Source organism: Pleurodeles waltl, chromosome 10 (assembly GCF_031143425.1).
Source record: "Pleurodeles waltl isolate 20211129_DDA chromosome 10, aPleWal1.hap1.20221129, whole genome shotgun sequence".
NCBI lineage: Eukaryota > Metazoa > Chordata > Amphibia > Caudata > Salamandridae > Pleurodeles > Pleurodeles waltl.
This window is the reverse complement of record NC_090449.1, coordinates 942,826,860-942,851,921: the sequence shown is the minus strand read 5'-3', so window position 1 is coordinate 942,851,921 and position 25,062 is coordinate 942,826,860. Positions and strand designations below refer to the sequence as shown.

General features: G+C 45.6%; 1 protein-coding gene across 1 annotated transcript in view; it reads right to left on the bottom strand.

Moving 5' to 3' along the window:
- Window positions 1-25,062, bottom strand: part of SLC25A13 (solute carrier family 25 member 13) — a 587,939-nt gene that overhangs the window by 441,669 nt on the left and 121,208 nt on the right. The window lies entirely within an intron of this gene.

The window sequence follows — 25,062 nt, the reverse complement described above, 5'->3', positions numbered from 1 at the left end:
ATTTCTATATCACGTTATTTTTATGTTTGACATATAAGTTCTCAGTCTTGAGGCTAGTATGTTATGTAGCTCACAGTCACAACATAATACATAGAAAGAAAATCCAATAGCTTACATTAGAAGGCACCTTGGTATTTAATGGGAAATGAATAAAGGCCTGCAGCATTTTGGGGTAAAATAAGAACAATCAAAGAAGTATGAATAGTAACTACTTTTCTAATTCAGCATTTACATTATTTCCATATTTAGCTGCCGACAAATCTTTAACTCCTCACCATTGTCTCTAAGCCTTTCTTTTTAACAGTTTTCTTAGAAGGGTGGGTCAGGGTTCTTATTTTCAGATTGGCTGCCTTTATTTAGGAGGGAGAAAACACTCCCCTCCTATTTGCTTAATTTTGACTCAATGTGGCGTTGCGATTTCCCTTCTCTTGCTTAGTTTTTTTGCCTTCAGCCCAGCTGAACAAGATACTTACCTTTGGTAACACCACAAGCCGCAGATTCCTTACCTTAGAATTCTCCCCAGGCGGCAGACTGGATCAGGAAAATATCTTCAGCAGTACCTCTGCGAGGCGGTAGAGGGAGTTATGCGACTCCATATAGACATCATCCTCCAGATACGAAGTCAACAGAGTCCATATTATCCCTCCTCCAACGCGCTGATGTCAGTTTCTTCTCTGACTATAATCTGCACAACAACGCAGAGCCAGTATAGAAACTGGCAATGGAACAGTGTATGAACAAGAGAGGTTGATGTAAATTTGATTTACAACTACTAAATTGAAAAGCATGGCAATAGAATGCCAATAAAGCAAGACTGAATTAAGATAAAACGGTTCACAGAACGGGGAGGATTGGTGGGTCGGTAGGAAATCCACGGCTATTCTAGGTCTCTACCAGATAAGGCGTTACCGAAGGTAAGTTACTTCTTCATCTGATAGAGACAACTAACCGCATATTCCATCCCTTAGAATTAGAAACCAAAGCAATATCAACCCAAGAGGAGGGTCTGCGAACACATCCTACTCAAGACTTGCAATAAACAACCGGTCTAACTAAAGGAGTAGAAGACCGGGCGTGAGAGAGACAAAGGTGAGAAGAAGCATTCATCTCACCAGAAGAGCAGTGGACGACCCATAGAATATGTTAAGAAAATATGAAACGCCATAGAAGGCAGAGCATATGGCAATGAAAATGAATCTGTTGGTAGAAAACAAAAACAAAAAAATAACACGAAGTGCCCCAAAGTAGGAGCTGAATGAGTAGGGTGCAGAAGCGCCCAAACAGTCACTGAGACAATAGGAATGGTACACCCATCAAGGGGTAACCCTAGAGGATATGAAAAAAGGAAAGCAATGCATATATGCTGCTTCCACCAGGATGCATAGGCAAAACCTGCAAGAAGCAGGAAGCTTAACGCTGCAAGGGAGAGTAACTAAAACAGAATGTTCATCTCCAGGAACAACCAAGGGGGAAACCTGAGGAGAGGTGTAACAGAACTGCGAGAAACAGAGCCAGTCGACAGAAGACACAAAAGGTTTGCCATAGGCATGACAAACGATGGCTAAATGGGAATGTCTGGAAAGATACATGCCCAGACACCCATACACACAGATATAGATGTAAAGACATTAATGTGTCCATATATATGTTGCTTATATAGAGACATGGACCTATGAAGCAGAAAGGATACATATACACACACACATATATATATATATATATATATATATATATATATATATATATATATATAGACATACACACACACACACACACACACACACACACACACACACACATATATATATATATACACACATATATATATAGATAGATAGATAGATATATTAGAAATTTGCCTGTTATAGTTACCTAAACTAACTATAACTCGTGCCCTACGGTAATTATAACTCGTACCCCCGCCATGCACAGTTTTCTTGTCAAATAGTTTACTGCAAATTTTCATTGATATTCTCAATGATCTTATCAAAGACGTCATCGGTGCCATAATTTGTGGGTAATTAGCCGGGCATGGCGAGGGCAAGAGGTATAGTTAACTTACGGCACGAGTTATAGTTAGTTGAGGTAACCAACTATAACTGGCGAATTTCTAAGGTTTTGTATGTTTAAAATGTGAGCCTAACTATAACATCTCTGTAACCCTTGGTTTGCTCAGTGAATTTCGATGTGGTTTTTTTAACTTCATTTTCATTACTATACGTTAATCCAACCAAGGCCGCACACGGCGGCAACAGTGGCCAACACCCTATAAGAAAACAAGTTACTTACCTGTAACTACAGTTATCCAGTATTGGTATCTTTCATAAATTCACATGCTTGAATCATCCCCGTCGTCGAAGTGGGAGTCCCACGGTACATAAATAGCAATAATTAACAAATATATATTTTTTTTGGCATAGGCTATAATGGAGCCAGCAATTGCTCACATAGCCTATCCATGTCCTTTTGTGAAAGGACCCAAACCTGCCTGCTGTCCAATCAGGCACCAGTACCCTCTAGAACCTTCTCCAGAGAAGCTCCCTTCCTCAGATTTTCAAGCACGAGAGTGAAAAATTATAACCTGAGAGGAAATGCGAGCATCAAAGGGGAGGAGGGTGGGTCGCATGTGAATTTATGAAAGATACCAATACTGGATAACTGTAGTTACAGGTAAGTAACTTGTTTTCTTATCCAGTATTGGATCTTTCATAAATTCACATGCTTGAATCTGAATAGACAGCAGTATGGTTGATAAACATTATATCCAACGTGGATGGAGGGTGCGAGCATGAAGACCCTCTATCTCCAATATAAATAGTTAACTCATACATTTCTCATCGTGAGTTTCGAAGGAACATAGATACTTTTAAGTACATGTACACATATACTGAATTTTATGCTGTAAATGCTGATATAAAAATTATATATATATATATATATACATACACATATACGTATGTACATGTATATATATATATATATAAATAAATACATACATACATACACATCACATATTCACATGGAAGCATAATAGAAAAACATGGTTACCTGCATTTCAAACCATTTTTCTATAACTAAGGAAAGGTCTCACCTTAATGAAAGAGATGGCGTAGAACAGCTTGTCCTACTAGAGAGTCGGTTCTTTGTGATGACTCCAAACAATAGTGCTGCGTAAAGGATTGCGTAGTTTTCCATGTCGCAGCCTGGCATATTTTATCAAGGGCAATACCTTGAAACAAAGCAGCCGATGTGGAGACTGCTCTTGTGGAGTGGGCTCTCGGGCGCCTAGTCAACGGTCTTCCTGCCTTGGTGTGACAAAACTGGATTGTCGAAGAAATCCATCGGGCTATAGTGGCCTTGGTTACTCCTGTTCCCTGTCATCCAAGAGAATAAGATACTAGGAGTTAGTCTGATTTTCTGATGTGTTTGGTACTTTGAAGATAAAATTGTAGGCATCGTTTGATGTCCAAAGAGTGTAGAGTTTTCTCTGCGATCGTAGTAGGGTTTGGAAAAAAGGTTCATAGAATAACGGGTTCATTGAGGTGGAACGAAGATGGAACCTTGGGGATGTATTTGGGATTGGTTCGGAGCATAACGAAGTCTTCAGAGAAAACTAAAAAGGGTTCTTTAGTAGTGAACGCCTGTATATCACTGACTCCTGGGAGAGGTGAGAGCGAGCAAGGTTGACACTTTCCAAGTGATGTACTTGAGCTCCGCCCTATGAATGGGCTCAAAAGCAGCTTTCATGAGCTGGGAAAGGACAATATTAAGATGCCACTCTGGCGAAGGTAATCGCACCGGAGGAAAAGTGCGGAAAAGCCCTTTCATAAACTGTTTGATGACTCTGGATGAGCCGATAGATGGCCTGTCAGCCGATCGCCTGTAAGAGGCTATAGCTGCTAGGTGAATCTTGACTGATGCATGGGAAAGACCAGCTTTGGAGAGAGAGAGCAGGTAAGAAAGAATTTGCTCAGGGTTAATTTGAAATGGGTGAAAATTGTTCTGAGAGCACCAAACACAGAATCTCTTCCCCTTGAGTTTGTATGTCTTGTTCGTACTCTCTGCTCGTGCCTTAGATAATATAAGTCTACATTCTTGATCAATGTTCATATTGTGAAACTCTCTGTACTCAGGAGCCAAGCATGCAATTGTAGCGAAGTTGGTTCGGGATGTAGGATGAGACCCTGATTCTTCGTTAGAAGATTGTGGTTGCAAGGCAGGCGGACTGGATTGGCTACTGACCGGAGTAGGAGCTCCGTGTACCAGTACTGCCTGGGCCACTTGGGGGCTATGAGAATGATCCTGCAGCATTCGGCCTTCATTTTCCTGAGGAGATTGGGAATCAGTGGAATGGGGGGAAAAGCGTATGCAAAGATCCCAGACCATCTCATCAAAAGAGCATTTTCCCACGACCCCGGGAGTGGATATCGACTGGCGTAAAACTGGCATTTGGCGTTCAGATTGGTGGCAAACAAGTCTAGGATCGGCCGACCCCATCGTTGGAAGATGCCCTCGAGTATGGTCTGGTTGAGTTCCCACACGTGGCAGTTGTCGTCCGTCCTGCTGAGAGAGTCCGCTAGAGCGTTGTTGACCCCAGCCAGGTGCTCCGCCCTGAGGCGGACGTTGTTCAGTGTAAGCCAGTTCCAAAGAGACTGAGCTTCTCTTGAGAGGGAGAGGGATCTTGTTCCTCCCTGCTTGTTGATGTAAAACATGCTTGTTGTGTTGTCCGTTCTGACTAACACTGATGATCCTGCGATGCGTGGCAGAAAAGCTTTGAGCGTGAGATGAATCGCCTTCAGCTCTAACAGGTTTATGTGCATCTCTTTTTGGAGCTTGGACCATCTGCCTTGAATGCGCATGTCCTGTAAGTGGCCTCCCCATCCTTCCAAGGAGGCGTCCGTGGTGATGACAAAGTCTGTTATTGGTGCTAGAAAAGTAAGACCTTGGGAGAGGTGGTTGGTGTGAGACCACCAATCTAACGCCTGCCGAATTTTTGGTGTGATAGTTATTAAGTCGTCAAAGGATCCTTGCGACTGGGTCCATTGAAGTTGCAGTTCTTCTTGCAGCGGCCTCATTTTGAGTCTTGCTAGCCGTACTAGGACTATGGCTGAAGAAATCATGCCCAGGAGCAATTTGAACAGTCGTACTGAAACAAACTTTTTTGCGGAGATTGTGACAGCTAAGTCGGTCAGCTTCTGCTGCCTTGCTAGGGTGAGATATGCCTTGTTTTGGATAGTGTCCAATTCTGCTCCCAGGAAAACTCTCCTGCATGCGGGAAGGTCGACTGACTTCTGTAGGTTCACTGTTAGACCCAAACCGTGGAATAGTTTTAGGCAGGCGTTTGTCGCTTTGGAAGCTAGTAGAGATGACGGAGCTTTTATGAGCCAGTCGTCCAGGTATGGGAACACCTGGAAACCCTTGCTTCTGAGGAAAGCTGCGACCGGGGCAAGGCATTTCGTGAAGATTCTTGGAGCTGATCTGAGACCAAATGGTAGGACTCTGAACTGATAATGGGCACCGGCTACTGTAAAGCGGAGATATTTACGATGTTTTCGGTGTATTGGTATGTGGAAGTAGGCGTCCTGGAGATCTAGAGTTGTCATAAAATCTCCAGGATTCAGGAGGTGCAAGATATCTGACAGTGTGATCATCCGGAAAGATGGTTTCCGAAGGAACTTGTTGAGTTTCCTGAGGTCTAGTATAGGACGCCACTCTCCTGACTTCTTCCTTATGAGGAAAAACCAGGAGTAGAATCCGAGACCCCGTTGTTGCACAGGAACTGCCTCTATAGCTCCTTTGGCAAGGAGGCTGAATACTTCCGCTTGAAGCAGACGAAGACCGAAAGATCTGCCTGATGTTGGTGGATGAAGCAGTGGCTTTTGTGTGAATTCCAGGGTATGACCTCTTGTCACTATATCCAGCACCCATCTGTCTGATGTTATTTTCTTCCACTCTTGGATGAAGTTGGAAATATTTGCTCCTATTTGTTGATGTCGTGGGCATTGGGGGAGCATAGCCGGTGCCTGTAGAAGATCATTGTTTTCTGGGTTGATCTCTGGATTGCGAACCCTTCCTTCGTTTACCTCCTTGTCTGGTATAGGAAGCAGTCGATGATTGCCTGTACTGTTGGTGGTATGAAGGCCTGTACTAGGATTGCTGGTATTGCCTGTGGAAGGAACCTCGAAATGAGGTGAAAAGGGCTGTTTCCGATACTGCAAGGTACCCAGGGACTTGGCAGTGTCCGTGTCAGTCTTGATGGCTTGAAGCGAGTCATCTACATGTTTGCCAAATAGAGATTCGCCATCGTAGGGCATGTCTAGGATTCGGGACTGCACTTCTGGCCTAAAAGATGTGGCCTTGAGCCAACCTTGCCGTCGTAAGACCGCGGCACCCGCTAGTTGACAAAAACCAGTAGAGGCTATGTCAAGAGCGCAGTCGATAATTTCTTCTGACGTACGCTCACCCTCTTGGAGGATCTTCTGTGCCTCTGCTCGTTTACTTTCAGGGATGAGGTCCAGGAATGCATGTTGGACCACATTTGGCGGTCATATCGGCCTAGAATTGCCAAAGAATTTGCTGCCCTGACAGTGATTGCTGACATGGAGGAGAATCTTTTGCCTATATTGTCCAATCTCCGTCCTTCCTTGTCTGGAGGAGTAGAGATAGGCGTCAATGGGTTTTTGGAGCGCCTTTGAGCAGCCTGTGAGATCACTGAGTCAGGCTTTGGATGGCCAGTAAGGCATGCCGGAGAATCTTGGGTTGCCTTGTATTTCCTGTCCAGTTTTTGCGGAACTGGAGGAACCGTAGCCGGGTTTCGCATAATCTTTGTACCTTCGCTCCACATGAAATCAATAATCGGAATGGACCGTACCGACTTCCGTGATTGCTCCTTAAAATCATGTAGGAAACATTCCGACTGGGAGACAGATGTTGGAAGGTGGAAGCGTACCGCGGCTCTGTCCATAAGATTATGGAAAGCACCTATGTCCTCGGGTGGAGAATCAGAGGGGCGAGGAGGTGGTGGTGAAGGAGTGGGGGCCAAGTAATCATCCCATTCCTCGGTAGGATGTTGTGGAGTGGAAATTTCTCCTTCCTCTTCTTCCTCTTCCCCTGAAGTGGAACCTTCGTCTCTAGGGGGTGCAGCTAACACCGAGTGGGATGTCAATCTTGGAGTAGCTGGAGGAGGAGGGACATTGACTGGTGTCACCGGAGAAACTGGCGCTGGTGGTTGATCTTCCGCTGCCAGTGGGAACCTTCTCCTATAATCCTGTAGCATAGATTGTAAATCCTGGATTAAGGAGGAAGGCATCTGTACAGAATCTCTGTGTTGAGGCTCTTGTGGTTGGTAATATTGTTCCTGATGAGAATAGTATGGTTGGTATTGGTCATACTCATCCTCGTCATCCTCATCATGGTACTTGACATGGAGCTGCGAGGGGCTGTGTGCATCTCCGAATGGACCTTCGTCAGATTCCTCCCAGTCAAGAAGATGACTGGGTACTAAAGTCGACACCTTATTCGGAGATGTGTGTATTGGATAAATGTCCGGTGTGGGTAGAGATGTGATCCGGACCATGGCTCGGAGATCTGGAGACCTGGAAGAGGCAGGAGTGGCCTCTATCTGTCCAATAGGCACCAGTGCTGTCGATGGCGTGAAAGTTGATGTAGCCGTGGACGGTACAGATTTTTCCATCGACATGGTCTCGTCGACGGTGGTCTCGTCGCCGGTGGTGGTGGTCTCGTCGAAGATGGTTTCGCCGACGATGGTCTTGTCGACGGTAGTGTCGTCCACGTCGTCGACGGTAGTGTCTTCGTCGAGGATGACTTCTTTGACAGTGCCTCCGTCGATGGCAAAACCGCCGATGACAATGGCGTCGCTGACGTTATAGGCGACGGGGCAGTCGTCAACGGTGTTGTAAACGACAATGTTTTTGTCGTCGATGGTATACTCGTCGACGGGGTTTTGAGAGAGGGGATAGGATTCCTTACCGTCGATGTTAACGTAGTCGACGCTGACGACAGTCTCGTCGACGATGTAGTGGAGACAGTAGTTGTTGGTACCGTCGTCATCGTCGTCACGGTCGTCAACGGTGTTGTCGTTGTCGATCTGATTTTTAGAGTCACTTTTCCAGAAGTGGAAGGCTCTGAAGAAGGAGAGAGATGGTAGGACTCCTTCTGAAGAGGAGAGGAAGGCTCAGAGGAGACTGAAGTCTGTAAGCCCTTCCCATGATGTGATTTCTGCCTCTTCCTGGATTTTTCTGTGTGGCCCAGGTCCTCAGATCTGGACCTTTTGTGTGGCCTCTCTGACCCACTCTCCTCACCTGAAGTACAGGATTTGGCCTGTAACCATGTCAGGAGCCTGCCCTCACGGTCTCTGAGGGTCTTTGTGGAGAAGGTGCGACATATCTTGCAGTCCTTAACCTGGTGTTGTGGGTAGAGACAATACAAGCAGTCTTTATGTGGGTCATCCACATGGAGGCTTTTCTTCCCACAGGTCTTGCAAGGGCGGAAAAGGCCTTTTCTAGAAGAATCCGACATATTTTCAACTCTTTTGAGAGAAAAAGTTCTGAAGTAGAAGAAAAACTGAGCAGAGCTCAGGGAGACTCCCTTCACACAACGTGCGGTAGAAAATCTGAGGAAGGGAGCTTCTCTGGAGAAGGTTCTAGAGGGTGCTGGTGCCTGACTGGACAGCAGGCAGGTTTGGGTCCTTTCACAAAAGGACATGGATAGGCTATGTGAGCAATTGCTGGCTCCATTATAGCCAATGGCAAAAAAAATGTATTTGTTAATTATTGCTATTTATGTACCGTGGGACTCCCACTTCGACGACGGGGATGATTCAAGCATGTGAATTTATGAAAGATCCAATACTGGATAAGCACCGAACCTTACACTGTGCACGGCCTTCACCTATGTGCACCGGAGGTTGCCTACAAGACCTTGCAGCCAACCACCCAACCCAATGTTGCGCATTATCCTTTGGCTGTGCGTGGCGGGAGTTCTCCGCAGCCTCTCTGGGTGTCACATTAGGTGTGAGAGGGTGTATCAGGGGGTGGGAGTGGCTGTCAGATTGTCTGGCTGGGTGTGAGATTGCATACGTCAGTGTTCTAATGGGTGTATCAGTGTGTGCGCGAGTCTGTGAGTGGTGCATGAGGGTGTCAGTGAGTGGTTGTGGGATAGTCTGAGGGGGTGCGTAACTGAGTGGGTCTGTGAGTGGGTGCGTGAGTGAGAAATTGATTGAAAGACAGAAAGAGAAAAATAAAGGGAGATATCATTTTTGTAGGCTTTGATGTGTGATATACAATAACAAAATGTCCCAAAAAAGCTTTTTTTTTTTTTTTTTTTTTTTGACAGCTCTTTATGGACTATCTGGAACCACGAGGGAGCCCTCAAGGGCTCCCCTGCAGTCCCTCCTTATTTATTTCGCCTTAAGTCTTCACTCGCGGTGCCATTGCTTCAGCAAGCACGGAGCTGGTTTGACAGAAGCTCCCTGCTTGCTGAAGCATTTCATCTCGAGGGATGGAGATGAAAGCTTTGGATTTTGACAGCGGGACCTGCTTTACAGGTCCCGCTGTCAAAACCTGAAATGTTCGCTGTGGCTTGGCTGCAGCAGCAGAGCTGCAGTCAAGCCACAGCAAACAGCTATGTCCCAGGGTGGGCACCTGGGGCATAGCAGGAGCCGGCACTGGAGGTTGGTGGTCCTCAGGACCATCAGTGGCTCTGTGAGATGGTCCCCGAGAACCTCCTATGTTTTTTTTTTAAATATTTGGTCCCGGGCAGCAGGGGGATGGTTGGGAGGGAGGCGCATGGCGCCCCGCTCATAGAGCAGTGTAGCCCAAAGGAGGTGGGGGTCCCTGAGGCAGTGGGGAGGCAATCGGGCCTCCCCCACTTACTTAAAACATTTTTGCACTGAGGTGTGGAGGGGGGCTGCATGGCACCCCCCACTCATATTTGTATATTCGTCCTAGGGAGGTGGTGGTTCTGAGGCTGTGGGGGATGGCCTTCCCCACCTTAAGAAGCATTTTGCCCCGGGTGGTGGTTGTCCCCGGGGAACAGCGGGGCCACGTGCCCCCGCACACATTAGCTCAATCGTCCCAGATTGTCACATAAATCTTCTCACTCTGAAGTCAGGGAAAGAAAAGTAAACACCAAAGTTCCTTGAAGACAGAGCCTGACATATGACCACTGTCTTTTTTTTTTATTTATTTTTTATAACTCTGTTTTTATTGAGTTTGAAAAACATGATCAACAGTAAACATACAGTACAGTGCTGGTTATTGCAAGACATGGCCGTATTATTGTATCACAGTACCAGAGGGCCTCATTAACATAAATCCATGCCAAGAGACGATAGCAACCACTGCTGCAGAATTTCCGTCAGACCCCCCCTCCTCCCCAAGATCCGCATGAGACCAGTCATTACACATATTGTATAAAGCAGAAACATGACCTCACCATAGTTGGCCGTCACCTACCAAATTGGTTCAAGGTGTATTCTCACACCCCTCATCCTCCGTGCTTCCTGCAGAACTTAAGCCCTCCACTCCAGTGAACCATTCCAATAATGCACCCCAAGCCACCACATCTGTTAAAGCCCCCTCATCCCTGCGTGTCAAGCGCATGTGCTGTTCCTCAGACGCACCCCATTCCATTAAATCCCAAATCCAACATGGTATTGAAAGACTCTGGGCACTCATCCAGCCAATAGCTACCCTAACACCTGGCCAACACCAGTGCCAGCTGTGCGATCTTATATGGGATACTCCGGCCCCATGCCCTCTGCACTACTCCCAAAAGACATGTCATTGACGTTGCTTCCAAACCCCATCATGTGACCTCCTCAACTCTCCCTACTACTTCCTGACAGAAGTTATACACCACCCTACAGGTCCAATCTAAACGCAGGAAGGAAGCACCAAAGCGCCACACCTGGGGCACCCCACTCTGCGTCCCGGGTCGATCTTGTTTAGTCGATTAGGTGTGAGGTATGTCTTGTGCACGAAGTTGAAGTGTAACAGCTTAAACCTATTGTTGCAGGACACTGTGCGCACCAGGGATAACGGCAGTTCCCAAACAGCTCGCACCAATTAATCAGTCCATTCAGCACCACGAGGCCTGCGGGACCATCGGGAAACACCACCAAATCTCACAAGCCACACTCTACATTTTTGCATATTGCAAGAACTGCCCAGGGTCCAGACCAAACGAATCCTGGGCTTCATTAAGGGAAATTAACTTGCTATTAGGGTATAGATCTCCAACCACCTCGCAGCCTCCCAGCCTCCAACACTCCATGGACATCAGATTTTCCATGTCCCTAAAGGGTGCTAAGTCCCATATTTTCAACTATCTGTCAAATGGGGCCCAGATCCAGGCAGTGGTCTTGATCAAATAGGGGATGATTGACTCAGACCGACCACCCAACATCAATAGATGCACCAACATCTGTCCATTCAGCATTCCTGCAAACAATCTCTACTCCCAGTTGTCGGACTCAGTCATCCACTTTGCATTGTGTTACAGGTGCATGGCTTAATAAAAATGTCTAATATTGTGAATCGCCAGCCCTCCCCATCAAGATCCCTCTGTAACACAGGCAGCGCGCCACCCTACTACGTCGACCGGCCCACACCAATGAGATCGACGAACTACCCAGACGGCGGAAGAGCTGAGCGGGCAGCGGAAACAGGGAGTTTTGAACCAAGTAAAGGCACCGCAGTAGGAACACCATTTTTGCTACAGCTGCCCTGCCCATGACAGAAAGAGGAAATCTGTTCCAAAACGGGACCGAACGCTCCAGGCTGGTAACTACTCGTTTTACATTATGTTTTTCATGTGCCGCCACAGTGTGAGTGACCCATATGTAAAGATACCGGAAACTCTCAATCTCCCACCGGAGTCCTACCCTCAGCAAATCCTCCTGGGAGACACCGTAAAGGGACCCCAAGGGAAAGAGGAGTGACTTCTCCTATTTACCTTAGGACCAGAAAGAACTCCGACGGCGCCAAACACCTGCAGGAACAAAGGCACCGAGACACTGGGTTCCCGAAGATACACCAATGCATCATCTGCATATAGGGAAACAATGTGCGTGGTCTGCCCCACCCAGATACCCCATGGTCCTAGCTCCTCCCGGAGCCAGACTGCCAGCGACTCCACAGCCAGGGCACAGAGGAGTGGCGAGAGTGGGCATCCCTGTCTAGTACCCCTCCTGATCTCCCAGGAGTCAGATAGCTCTCCACCTACCCTAACGCGTGCAGAGGGGGCAGTATACAACAACTTCACCCATGCACAAAAACCTTGGCAAAACTCCATGCCCTGCAGCACCTCTAAGAGATCGCCCCACTCAACTGCGTCGAAGGCCTTCTCCAGGTCCAATGATACTAGCGCCAACTCATTCTCCTCACCCTCGACTTCATGCAGAACATGTGCCAAGCGACGCAAGTTATAGGTTGTGCTGCGAGCAGGGATAAACCCGCACAGATCTTCGTGCACCAAGCTCCGAATCACCCCATGAAGCCAAGTAGCCAAAATCTTACACAGTATCTTTACATCACTATTCAGCATGGTAAGCGGGCGATAGGAAGAAGAATCACCAGGATCCCCTCCGGGCGTAAGCATCAAGCACACAATACCCTGACGCATGGTTTGTGGCAACATGCCTCAGACTCGGGCCTCCTCGAACACCGCCAGGAGCTACTCCCTCAGAAGCAGGGAGAACGTTTGGTACAACTCAACTGGCAAACCACCACCACCCGGAGACCTAGACTTGGTCATCGCGTTGACTGCCTCACTCACTTCCTCCACAGTAATTGCAGCCTCCAAAACCTCCCTACTCTCTGGTTCCAAACGCAGGAGCTGCATTCACTGCAGAAATGCCCCCCCACACCATCCTCTGGGAGTGGCGCTCCAGCCCTAGATACCCTCTGCAGATGCTCCACCAATACCCAAAGGACATCCTAATGTTTAGTGAGGGTCTCGCCACTAGTATCCCTAATGTGCACAATGGGGGACACCTCCACCTCCTGTGTCAGAATCCACACCAAAAGTTTGCCAGATGTATCCCCCTCCCAGTGCAGACATTGCCTGTATGCTCTAAGTGTGACCCTACTGAGGGTGTCCCAACATCTGTTAACCTCCTTGTACAACCTGAGTTCCTCCCTTTCGTCCATTCTCGTGTTCGGTAACCGGTGCTGCAGAGCCCCTAACTTCTCCTCCAAGCTTGTGAGTTCCTGCTCCATTTGCTTTGCCAAGCCCTGAGCACTGTCTTAACGCAAGCAGTGCCTATGCAGATGCCCCACACTACAGCCTTCAAAGCCTCCCACTCAATACTCCTGGATGTCGTTGTGTTCCAGTTCAAGTCCATATAAACCTTAATAGCCTCCCTCACCTTGTCCTGGCACCCTGCATCAGTCAGGTAGTCCGCAGGCATACCCCAACTACATACTAAGCCAGTAGTATCAGCCCCCGACTGCAGTTGCATCAGCACTGGTGCGTGATCAGATAAGAACCTACCCCAATGTGTGACATCCAGGACCTGCGAGCTGCTCAATCCGCCCAGGAGAAACCGATTCAGCAGACTACATGTTTTATGTGTTTTTGAGTAACAAGCGAAATTTTTGGCCTCCGGGTGCAGCTCCCTCCATCCATCCATCCATCCATCCCATAATCCTAAATTACTCATAACTTCCATGCAAGATTTCACCATCAAAGGTTTAGTCCCCAGCCGCGGTGGGTGATGGTCCATCTCCCCATTCAATATACAGTTATAGTCCCAGCCCACACAATAGGCCCATCTACACCCTCCCCCAAGATCTTTGGTATTCTGGTATGAAAGGAGTGTTCATCTGTGTTAGGTGCATAACTGTTAAGGATAATGATGGGTAATCCATCCAACATGCCCTCTACAAGGACGTATCTACCCTCGAAATCTACTTCACTGTACAAGTGGGTGAATGGGACCCCCGGAGCCACCCATATGGCCATGCCCCTTTCATAAGAGGAGGAGGAGGATGAGAACATCTGACCCCACCATTTCTTGGATAGTTTTTGTGCTTCCTCCTCAGTCATGTGCATTTCCTGAAGACAGGCGATATGAACCTTAAGTCTCCTCAGAAAGCAGTGTACCCTGTAGCGCGTGGTGTACCTCTTCAACCCCCTGACATTCCACGTCAACATACTATTCTGTCGACCCATATCAATACTTAGCCTCCATCACTCCCTCTGGACTTCCACCCCCTTATCCCCCCCCTAACCATGGGACGACAAGGAGAAAACACATGGCCCATCTCGCCTATATGCCTGCACTGCTGAAGCGAACTTCAAATATTGATAAACTTACCCAACCAAACACCCCAGTCTCCCAACCCCCACCCCGGATAAACAGTAAGACAAGCACAACAAACCATACTGTAGATCCATACTGTGGATGCTGCCAGGACAACAGCCTAATCCCCAACTACCCAGTTATGAAGCCCTACCATAACCGTGGAGTTACCACCCTCCACCCCAGCTTCAACATACAAATGCCTGAATACCACCCCAACATAGTTCGATATTATCATAGGCCCGCTGATGTCCAATACATTCCTGAGTTCAAATGGTGCTCCATCAGGACCTTGATCGTGGTCTAGCCGCACCCCTCCTCGCAGAGAAGGTGCTCTCACTTAGACACAAGCCCCCTGATAGAGGGCACAACAGCAATTTCTAGATATCAGTAACATAGTCAGACCTGCGCGGAGACCCTCTCTGCTCTCCTCTCCAGCTCCCCATTCGAACCCTCGGCTGATCCAGCAGTCGCAACCGCCATTGTCCCATCCTGTTGTATCACAGAGTCCGTGGCCACCACTTGAGCCACTGTATACTCAAGCTGCCCGTCGTCACGAGTTCTCCAGTCACCCCACACGTCTTCACCATTCTGCCCAGAGTCTCTTTGTCCCACATCTTCAGCCATCTCCATACCTCCTCCGGACACTTGAAGAAGTGGGACCTGCCACCGTAAAGCATCTTTAAACGCACCGGATACAAGAGCATATATCTGATGTTCATGCTACAGAGCTTCACTTTCACCTCCAGGAACCCCTTTCGGGAGCTCTGAACTTTGTTTGTGTAATCAGGATAAATGGATATTTTACAGTTCTAGAATACCGCCCTGTCAGATTTGCGGGCTGCCCGCAGAACACAGTCTCGGTCTTTGTAGTTCAAAAGACGGGCAATGATAGCCCTTCGGCGGTGGGCCGGGGAGCTGCAATGAGGGCCCTATGAGCACGCTCCACCACAAACACCCTGGACAGCCCGGCCGGCTGCAGTATGTCTCTGATCCAACTCTCCAGAACAGTTTCAACTGCGGACCCCTCCGCACGCTCTGGGAATCCCAGCAGTCGGATGTTATTCCACCAGGGCCTGCCCTCTGCGTCCTCCAGCCTCGCCTCGAGCCTTCCAACAGCAGAATTGTCCTGCACCATCTGTTTTCGCAGGACCCCCACCTCCATTTGCAGCTCCACGATAGAGCCCTCCTCCACTTTGACCTTGTCAGAAACCTTCCTGAGGTCTGCCCGAAGGAGGCTGACCTCAACTGCCACTCTTTCTATCTTTCCTTCAAGGACCATCCTAGAAACTTGAATAGCCGCAAGAATCTCCGCTCGTGATGTCTGGTAGGCTTTGACCTAAAAATTATACACATGCCACTACATTTGATTGTCAATTTCCAGAGCCTGAGGTACAAAGTACCATTGTGAGAAAGCTTACTGGTTAGCAATTCAAAAATATGATTTACATCAAGCTGACAACATTTATGACAAATACAGCATATTACAAAGTCATAGAAAATGAAAAATATAGCAGAAAATGTTTTAAAGTCGGGAATAAGGAACTATGAGAAACCGCTGTTCTCTTGAGAATTAAAATTCACTTAGTGTACTACATACAGGCTTATTAATGCTTTTACGCGCTACACAATCTAGTGCGCCTTAATAAACCATACAGGCCCCAGCCACATATTACGTGTATATATATATATATATATATATATATATATATATATATACATATATATATATATGTTATATAGGAGGAAGGGACCATGAAGATCTCACGTGCATGTCTTAATGCAGCCAGCTTAGAGAAAAAATTAAACCTTGGACTATTACACAAAATATGATTGTGTGGTTTCCAAGAAAATGTCTGAATACAGGCCTTGACAAAAACAGTCCAAAGCATTGTCCACATCATACAGCCTTGAGAAAAGTACTTTTCTGTTCAATACAAGTAGTTTCAGCAAAAAGCAGCTTTTCAACAATTTCAGCATCTCTGAATAAATGACCAAAATTAGTAAGTGTAATTTATTATATATGCCAGCAATTGTGAATGTGACCTTAGAATAAAAGTGTTTATTCTAGTCATCGACTAAAGTCATTGTGTGCAGATCTCAATACAAAGGACTATCCACCTAGACAGTCCTTTATTGAATAATTTTACATTTCTTTACCCTAAGGATCCCAACAAAGGACGGGAGGGCGGTCCGTGTGCAGGAATCCACCACAAGACACCAGGGAAGGGGGTGCGCGGCCCCTTAGGCAAGGGTTTTAGCTACCCCCAAGCATTTCTTTAGAAACTTCAGTCCCTCCCCAGCAGGATAGATGGGAACAATAGCCCCCGATCTGCCCCCCAAGGGAGGCAGAAAGCCCACTAGGCACCATGGATCACCTTTTTTCACTGCATGCCCCCATGGCATGGGTGGGAGCTGCCCAAAATAGGTATACCAATGACCCCAAACCCTTATTATAAATGGGCACTGTCTTTCTGCCCCCCCTTGTAGGGGGGCTTATTACCCACGATCTGCACCCCCCAGCCCACTAGACACCAGGTATTGTGTTTGTATTATTATTATTTTTTTAATAAAAGAGGGATGGGGCATGGCCATGCCTCCACCCAAAATAAATGAGGCTAGAGTCTTTCATTTCCCACCCCCGTCACAGGACAGATGAGGGCAACAGCCCCCGATCTGATCACTTCTCCGCCCCCCCCCATTGGAGGCAGAAAGCCCACTAGGCACCAGGGATTTTTATTTTAGAAAAGTCAAGATATGGAGTTTAGAAGCAGTGGTTATTTCTACGTCCCTGAAGTTGTAGGTACCCATACTAGAGTATGATTGGAGGGTATTTTTCAAAATATCATCTTACTTATACACTGGCTTACATTTCAAAGGCACAAATGCAGTAAAACGTTCAACTTGTTGGCTCTGCACCCTCCATTATTTGAGTCCGTGCCCCCTGACCTCTGCCTCCCCCCAGTATTCTAATGAACAACTAGATTGCTAACATTCTATATTTATTGCAAAAAGTGTGGCAACCCAGACATCTTGATGTAAACAAAACTGTAATACCCAAAGCATTTTCTTTAGAAATTATAAAAATGAGTGGTTCTTATTCCCACAGAAATTATGGTTAGTGCTCTAAAAAACTAAAATGAGGACATATCCTAAGAGTTCTCTAGTAGAGACAAAGCACTTTTAAATTATTTGCTCATTGGGAGTTAACCGGCAGCCTGCTGCTGATGTTGAAAGTGCATGTTTCCGTCTGCATATTTTGAGATATTGGGCCCATTAATTTGCAGAGGTCTGCAAACTCAGTTTTGTGAACCATAAATATGGCAACTTTTCAAATTTGATTGGACCACGGAGCTTGTTTTTCCCGCCCTCCATTCCAGATCGATGTAAAATCTGATTGGCAGGCTTCAAACTTAGAGAAAATTGATGCAGCTGCCATTACATGATGTGAGGACTCAGTCCCAGTGTCAGCAGAAAGACTCCCATGAACAGGCCAAGAGAGTACATCCGGTTCTGCAGACCCATGTGGAGAGGGTCAAATACTTGTATACTGATGTGGTGGCGGCACACTGTGTACAGTGTCAGGCGTTTGATTGCATGTACCTAAGACCACTGACCTTTGCTCTGTTCTACTGGGGATGTACAGTTGCCCATTGTCTGCCTTAGGATGGTTGTTTCCCCTTTATAAGGTTTTGACACCACTATGTATGGCTACGGATGGAAGTGGACCGATGTACTGTTGCGAACACTTACCTAATTAGAGGACTTGGAGATGTCATATGTGGATGGTGCTATGCTAGAAAATGAAACTAAGGTATGCTGTTAGTGTAATGCTGATTTACAGAATATTCACTGGTTGGTAACAAGGACTCCAGTTTTTTTTTGTCTCTGATGCTGCTGCCCGAATTCATATAGTATGTTTACTTGATGCTCACTTGAACGCTAAATGTTGGGCCTCTACAACTGTTGGGTGACTCATGTGCAGTAATATTGTCCCACAGTGTTTAGAGCTAGGTATTTTACACTACACTTCCCATATATTTAATTCATAAATCAACACCCAAGGTACCCAATGGAAATCTGAGCACTTTGCAAACTCGTCAGGGGAATGAAGGGCTTTTTTATAGCAGAGACTAGGCCTTGTGGGTGTTGGAGGAGTGTTAAATTGCCATTTACAATTAACATTTACAAATTAAGATTATAATAACAAATAATATTCTGCATTGTCAGTCAGTAGTGTAAAACTAACAAGTGTTCCAGCCACTAGCATTCCATAACAAAGTACTCCACGAGGATGCATGGCATAGGGTACTTTAAGAGATGAGGCAGAAAAGATGCAAAAGGAAAAGGCATAGTTGACACAAAAAGTGCCCCTGGGTTTACTTGGGGAAAAGCTTTCACTTGGAAGCTGATTGGTTAGTCTTGATCTGGATGGTTAGGCTTTCTTGTGATGTGCTTACTTGGTTAATAAGTTCGGCCCTTTAAAAACAAATAACTGAGGGTCCTAGATTCCTGCAATGCATTTGTGCTTACTCGGAGCCAGTGCTTAATTTGTTAAAGAATTAAGGGCCAGATGTAGGTAGGTTTCATTTTGCGAGTTGCAAATTGCGAGTACTAGCGACTCGCAATTTGCAACTCGCAAAATGAAATGCAGAAAGGTGTCTCAGACACCTTCTGCGACTCGCTATGGGGTCGCAAAGACCCACCTCATGAATATTAATGAGGTGGGTCGCAGTTTGCGACCCCATAGCGAGTCTAGGCACTCACAGGGATGGTGGCCTGCTGGAGACAGCAGACCACCATGTCTGTGACTGCTTTTAAATAAAGCAGTTTATTTTTTTTCTTTTTGCAGCCCGTTTTCCTTAAAGGAAAACGAGCTGCAAAAAGAAAAAATACCGAAACCATTTAGTTTTGGTTTTTTCAGAGTAGGCAGTGGTCCATAGGACCACTGCCTGCTCTGAAAAATACTTTTTTGTGGCATTCACAAAGGGGAAGGGGTCAATGAGTTACCATCCACTTCAAGTGGATGGTAACTGCGAGTTGGTTTGTGACCGCTTTTGCGGTCACAAAGCAACTCAACATCGCGATGCGGTCGCAAATAGGAAGGGGACACCCCTTCCTATTTGCAAGTCGGAATCACATTTTGCGAGTCGGTACCGACTCGCAAAATGTGACTCTGCATCGCGTAAGGCCTTTTGCGCCTCGCAAACTGTGTTTTTCGCCGTTTGCGAGGCGCAAAAGGCTTCCTACATCTGGCCCTAAGTGCCAGGCACAAGGGTTTGCTCAGGAGCCCGCAGCTGGTGGTACAGAATGTTAGTGTACAGCATACCAAGGCTGCTTAGTCTTGAATCTACCTAATACCTCTTTGATTCACCACCAGATAGATACTCATGTCCCATTACCTCACTCTTTCAAGTTTCTCATTTCTCACATTGACACGTTTTTTTCCCTATCTTTCTCTTCCTCATTCTTTTCTCCTTGCGTGTCTTTCTCTCTCTTGCTCTGGGTCAAAATCTGATAAGGAAATTTAATTAAAAACAACAAGTGATGGACGGAATGCTGAACATTGTCAAACATTCACCCCCAGTACAGTGATCTGGGCCTAAATCCATCGTTTTTTTGCTGCCCATGCCATTCCAGTTTGGACCCAGCCATATGCAAATCAGTCTTGACCCTGTTCGGGCTTGGACTGTTCCCATGAGGAACAGGGTCAAGACTGATTTGCATATGGCTGGGTCCAAACTGGGGTGGCATGGTGAGCAAAAGAACGATGGATTAAACCCAGATCTGTGACTGGGGGTGAGTGTTTGCATTGTCAGCACTCCGTCCATCATCCTTTTGTGTTGTTAAAGGAAATTTAATTGCCAGTCCCCAAAAACAAGCATTGGCAAAGCCAATAGGTTTCACATACGGCAAAGAAGACAGCGAAGAAAAAAGACAGAAGACGGCATACAGTAAAGAAGACAGCATGCGGTAAATAAGACAGCGAAGAAAGACGACAGCATGCGGTTTAGAAGATAGTGAAGAAAGACGACAGAAGTCTGCATGTGGTAATGGAGACAGGCGAAGAACGAAGACAGAATTCGTCATGCGGTAAAGAAGACAGCAAAGGACAAAGACAGAAGATGGCATGCAGTAAAGAAGACAGCAAAGAAAGAAGACCGAAGATGGTATACAGGAAAGAAGACGGTGAAGAAAGAAGAGACTGCAGGTGGGAAAGAAAACAGTGAAGAAACAAAACAGAAGTTGGCATGCAGGAAAGAAGAAAGATGACAGCGAAGAAAGAAGACAGAACACAGCATGCGGGAAAAAAGAGAGAAGAAAGAAGACAGAAGACGGCATGCAGAAAGAAAAACGAAGATGGTAATGAAGAAACAAAAAAAGAAGACAGCAGCATAGAAAGACAGAAGACGGCAGCAAAGAAAGAAGAAGTCAGCTAAGTAGGAAGACAGCATCAGAAAAAAGAAGACAGCAAAAAAGAAAGAAGAGCGAGAAGACAGCAGTGAAGAAAGAAGATGGCATTCAGAAAAAAACAAGTACCTTCATCGGGGTAGCCAGAGAGGAAGGACAATTGGAAGTGACCGGAAGGAGTACTTAGTCCAGAGGTCACTCGACGGCAAGATCAGAGAAGAAGACGAAGAAGACAACAGGATGTGACATAAAGACGATGTGCTGGCTTATCAGAAGCACGTAAATCAGAGCAACATTATAGTACACCAACGGTAAGTTCAGGTAAGTAAGAGGCTTGTTTTAAGCCCCTTTTAAGTTGTTTTATTAACAAAAAAAATTGCAAGTGCACATGTAGGCGACACCTAATGAGTGATGGTAGTCAACGGCTCAAATTAAGCACTGCTTACAGGACATTTTAAAACCTTGCACATGGGTCTCCTAATTTTAAACATCGACATTCACATTTCTTCAAATTATTTTTGGCACCACAAGTTTTTGCAAGTTCAAAATTAGAAAATGTTGCTCTTCAAAATGATGCACAGTCTTTAAACAAATTTACCGAGTTTATTTTGAAGCAGCCCGACACAGCCACTCAATATATGTTACGTTCTCCTGAAAATACATCTATGTAAATATATCACTTTCTTCATACATGAGGTATTAGACCCATGGCACAAGTTCTTATATGCTCTTCCTTTGCATTAGGGTGCAACATATAATCATTTTATATAGATTTTCCTTCTGGTGTCTCTGGCTCAGCTCCACCAGGGCGCTTAAATCATTCACTGCTTCAAACGTAAATAGAAAAGGCGAAAAATGAAAAGTAAATGAATGCCTTCTCTTGCTGCTGTGTGCAGGTCACAGCTTTCAAGATTGAGGACTTGGGATCTGTAGCAACTCGGGGTAAAACTTATTGGTATGGATCGTTAAAATGTAGATTAAAGAAAGGATGATTCCTCTCAGCAGCATCTGCACTAGCATTCTCTCAGTGGGTGGCAAGGTCAAGAAATGCATAGTATACTAGCATATTTCTGCAAAACATGGATTTGTAGAGCTTGGCTTTCCCTCTTTAATGCAAATTTCTGAACAGCTGGCACAGCAAGAGGGCCATCAATCCTTTCAGGAGCATCAGCGTGTTTATTTATATTTTAATCTGGTAGAAGAGCCAGGAGCTGTAGATCATATCCATTTAACCCTCTACAGGGACAGCACACAATACAATTCACCTCTACGCCTAAGTGCATTAAAATTGAAAATTACTTCCACTTTCATGCAATTAAAATGTTTAAACATGTTTTTAAAAACTTGCGGCACATGTTCATGAAATGTGAAGCTACCAACATTTTTGAAAGGAACGAATGTGAGAATATGCAGTCCTGTGGCAGAGAGTGAATTTTCCTGCTGCCACGCTGGGCGAGGACTTGCACTTGGCTGCACCACAAATCTTGTTTAGGCGAGTCACTAATGACATTGGTACTTCCCTAGAATGAAAATAAAGTAATATCAACAGGGCCAAAGAAAGTCCTACAGCCTGATATTTTGTCCATTATAGATGACAATGCAATAACTTGGTAAATTTGAATTATGCCTCACAGGGTAAACTTTGGGAATTTTGAACTTTTACAAGAAGTAGAGAATTCCCTAAATTCACCAAACTACGCAGCTCAAATAACAATTCACCCAGGTGTACATGTGACCAAAGCCTCAGATATCTGCCATCTTGAAATTGGCAATTTATCCTTGCCAAGGAAGGGTGCACACACCTTGAGATTATTACAGACATGTGGCTATGCTTACAGTGAGCCTTTTTGTGGCACCCTTCTGATATACATTGGTTTTGTCACGATGCTGGCTGATTGGCCATTGGAAAAAAATGTAGCTCTTTTGGGTAGTCTTTTTTATATATTTTAAGTGCTCAACACAGTTTCAATACATCACAACTAATTTCATCAACATAACAATAGGCAAGAGAGTCTGACAGTGAATTATAGTAACATGCCTAGTGGTATAGCGGTTGATAAGCACACATTCATAGTGCTCGGGATTGCTGTGTTGTCTAATGCACTGTATAAGAGTAGTCAGATTTGATAATAGAAAGAAAATAACGAGGAAGAGATAAACAATTTTAACAAAGGGGGAGAACAACTTGGTAACCACAGAGGTGGAAAAGAGTGCCCCTGACGAAGCGTGTGCTAGGCATACGTCATGTGGGTGATTTGCTTTCAGGCAAAGGAGAACACGGTTCTCAGGCATACATTAGCAGGATTAATTCCTAACTATTCAAGAAATAATGAGTAACCGATAGCCCAAGAGGAACCAGGTGAACAGAGAATCCTTAATGCTGAAGGGCCCTTTAGTTGACATGGTCGCCGACGATCATTGCTTACCAGAAGGGCGTCATGGGGAGTGCATTGCTTCATGGTGTGCCAGTAATGCATGAGTGTGGCTTTACGGTTGATACCAGTCATCCTTTGTGTTAGATACAAAAAGAGTTGTTAGCTCATCCCATTAAAGGCTTAAGGAGCCATTTTGGATGCCTTTGGCCTTTACCATCCCTCACAGGCTTCCCAAAGGCAAAATATGGCACATTTGGCTATTAATAGGGCTAGATCCAGGAACTGGACCAAACCATAATGCTTTTTCGAGTGTTTAAATAATCCTAATGTGCAGATGTCCCAGCTTTGCAGGTTATTGCCTAGAAGTGGGAGTGTGCAATATATGTCCAAAACGGGTGGGGGTGTGTGTGTGTGTGGGTGTGTGTGTGTGTGTGTGGGGGTGTGTGTGTGGGTGTGTGTGTGTGTGTGGGTGTGGGTGTGGGTGTGTGTGGGTGGGTGTGTGTGTGTGTGGGTGGGTGTGGGTGTGTGTGTGTGGGTGTGTGTGTGTGTGGGTGTGGGTGGGTGGGTGTGTGGGGGTGTGTGTGTGTGTGTGTGGGTGTGTGTGTGTGTGGGGGGGTGTGTGTGGGGGTGGGGGTGTGTGGGGGTGTGTGTGAGTGTGTGGGGGGGTGTGTGTGTGGGGGGGTGTGTGTGTGGGGGGGTGTGGGGGGGGTGTGGGGGGGTGTGGGGGTGTGTGTGTGTGGGGGTGTGTGTGTGTGGGGGTGTGTGTGTGTGGGGGGGTGTGGGGGTGTGGGGGGGTGTGGGTGTGTGTGTGTGTGGGGGGGTGTGTGGGTGTGGGTATGGGTGTGTGTGTGTGTGTGCCCAGCTCTGCATAGTAACCTTGTGAGATGACTGCCCACTCCCATGATGTAAACATATTGTAGTATTTCTTGGCTGGGTGGTTCCCTCGATGGACTTGTTATAAAGTGTGTAGTGGGTGGAGCAGCACTTTGTATGCCTGTAATTAGGTAGTTGTGGTGTGTGCTGAGTGCCTCCAAGGGTAACAGTTGTCCGCCCTGAAATATGTCACCTATGGTTTCCAACCCCGCCTTAGAACACCACCATACAAAGAAAAAGACTATAGGTGGTACATCCTTCTCCATTCACGCACCCAAACTATGGAATTCATTACCCCAAATATAAGATCCACGGATAACTATCTTGTCTTCAGAAGACTACTCAAGAGTTGGCTCTTTCCTTCATAACCACCATATTCAAACAGCAATGGACTGCATATGCCTGTGTTGATAAATATTTTTAATCTGAATATCTGTATATTCTAGATGTATAGTTCTTTAGGAAATATATATAACCGCTACTATGTCATAAAAATAAACACATACTCTTTAAACCTGTTTAACAAATGTAAATTTACTCAAGATTAAATATGTATATGTAAGTGAATATATACGTGTGTGTATAAATAAAAATAAATACAATAAAATCTATAATTAAAAATCTAATTATAAATAAGTAAATTAAAGTTAAAAATAATAATGAATACATACATTCAAGAAGAATAAAATAATGATTTTCAAAAGTATATATATATATATATATATATATATATATACATACAATTATAAATAAATGAAAATAATATAAATTTACTCTCTTGTAAGCTTTACTTTGTCTACCCATCACCATATGACATGTCTCTATCAATCTATCCTCCATCCCCACTCTGACTCATCCCAAACCCATTCTACTACTTTCAACTCCAAAAATAACCCTGCCTAAGCTCTTACCTCCTCTTCCACATCTAGTTCACCCAAACCTCCTTTTACTACCATGATCTCCCAAACAACTCTACTAAATTCTCCCTCATTTATCTCATCTTTGACTCATCCAAAACCCCTCCTGCTACTATGATCCCCCTAACTCTTTCTACAGACTCTTCCCTCCTCTGTCTCT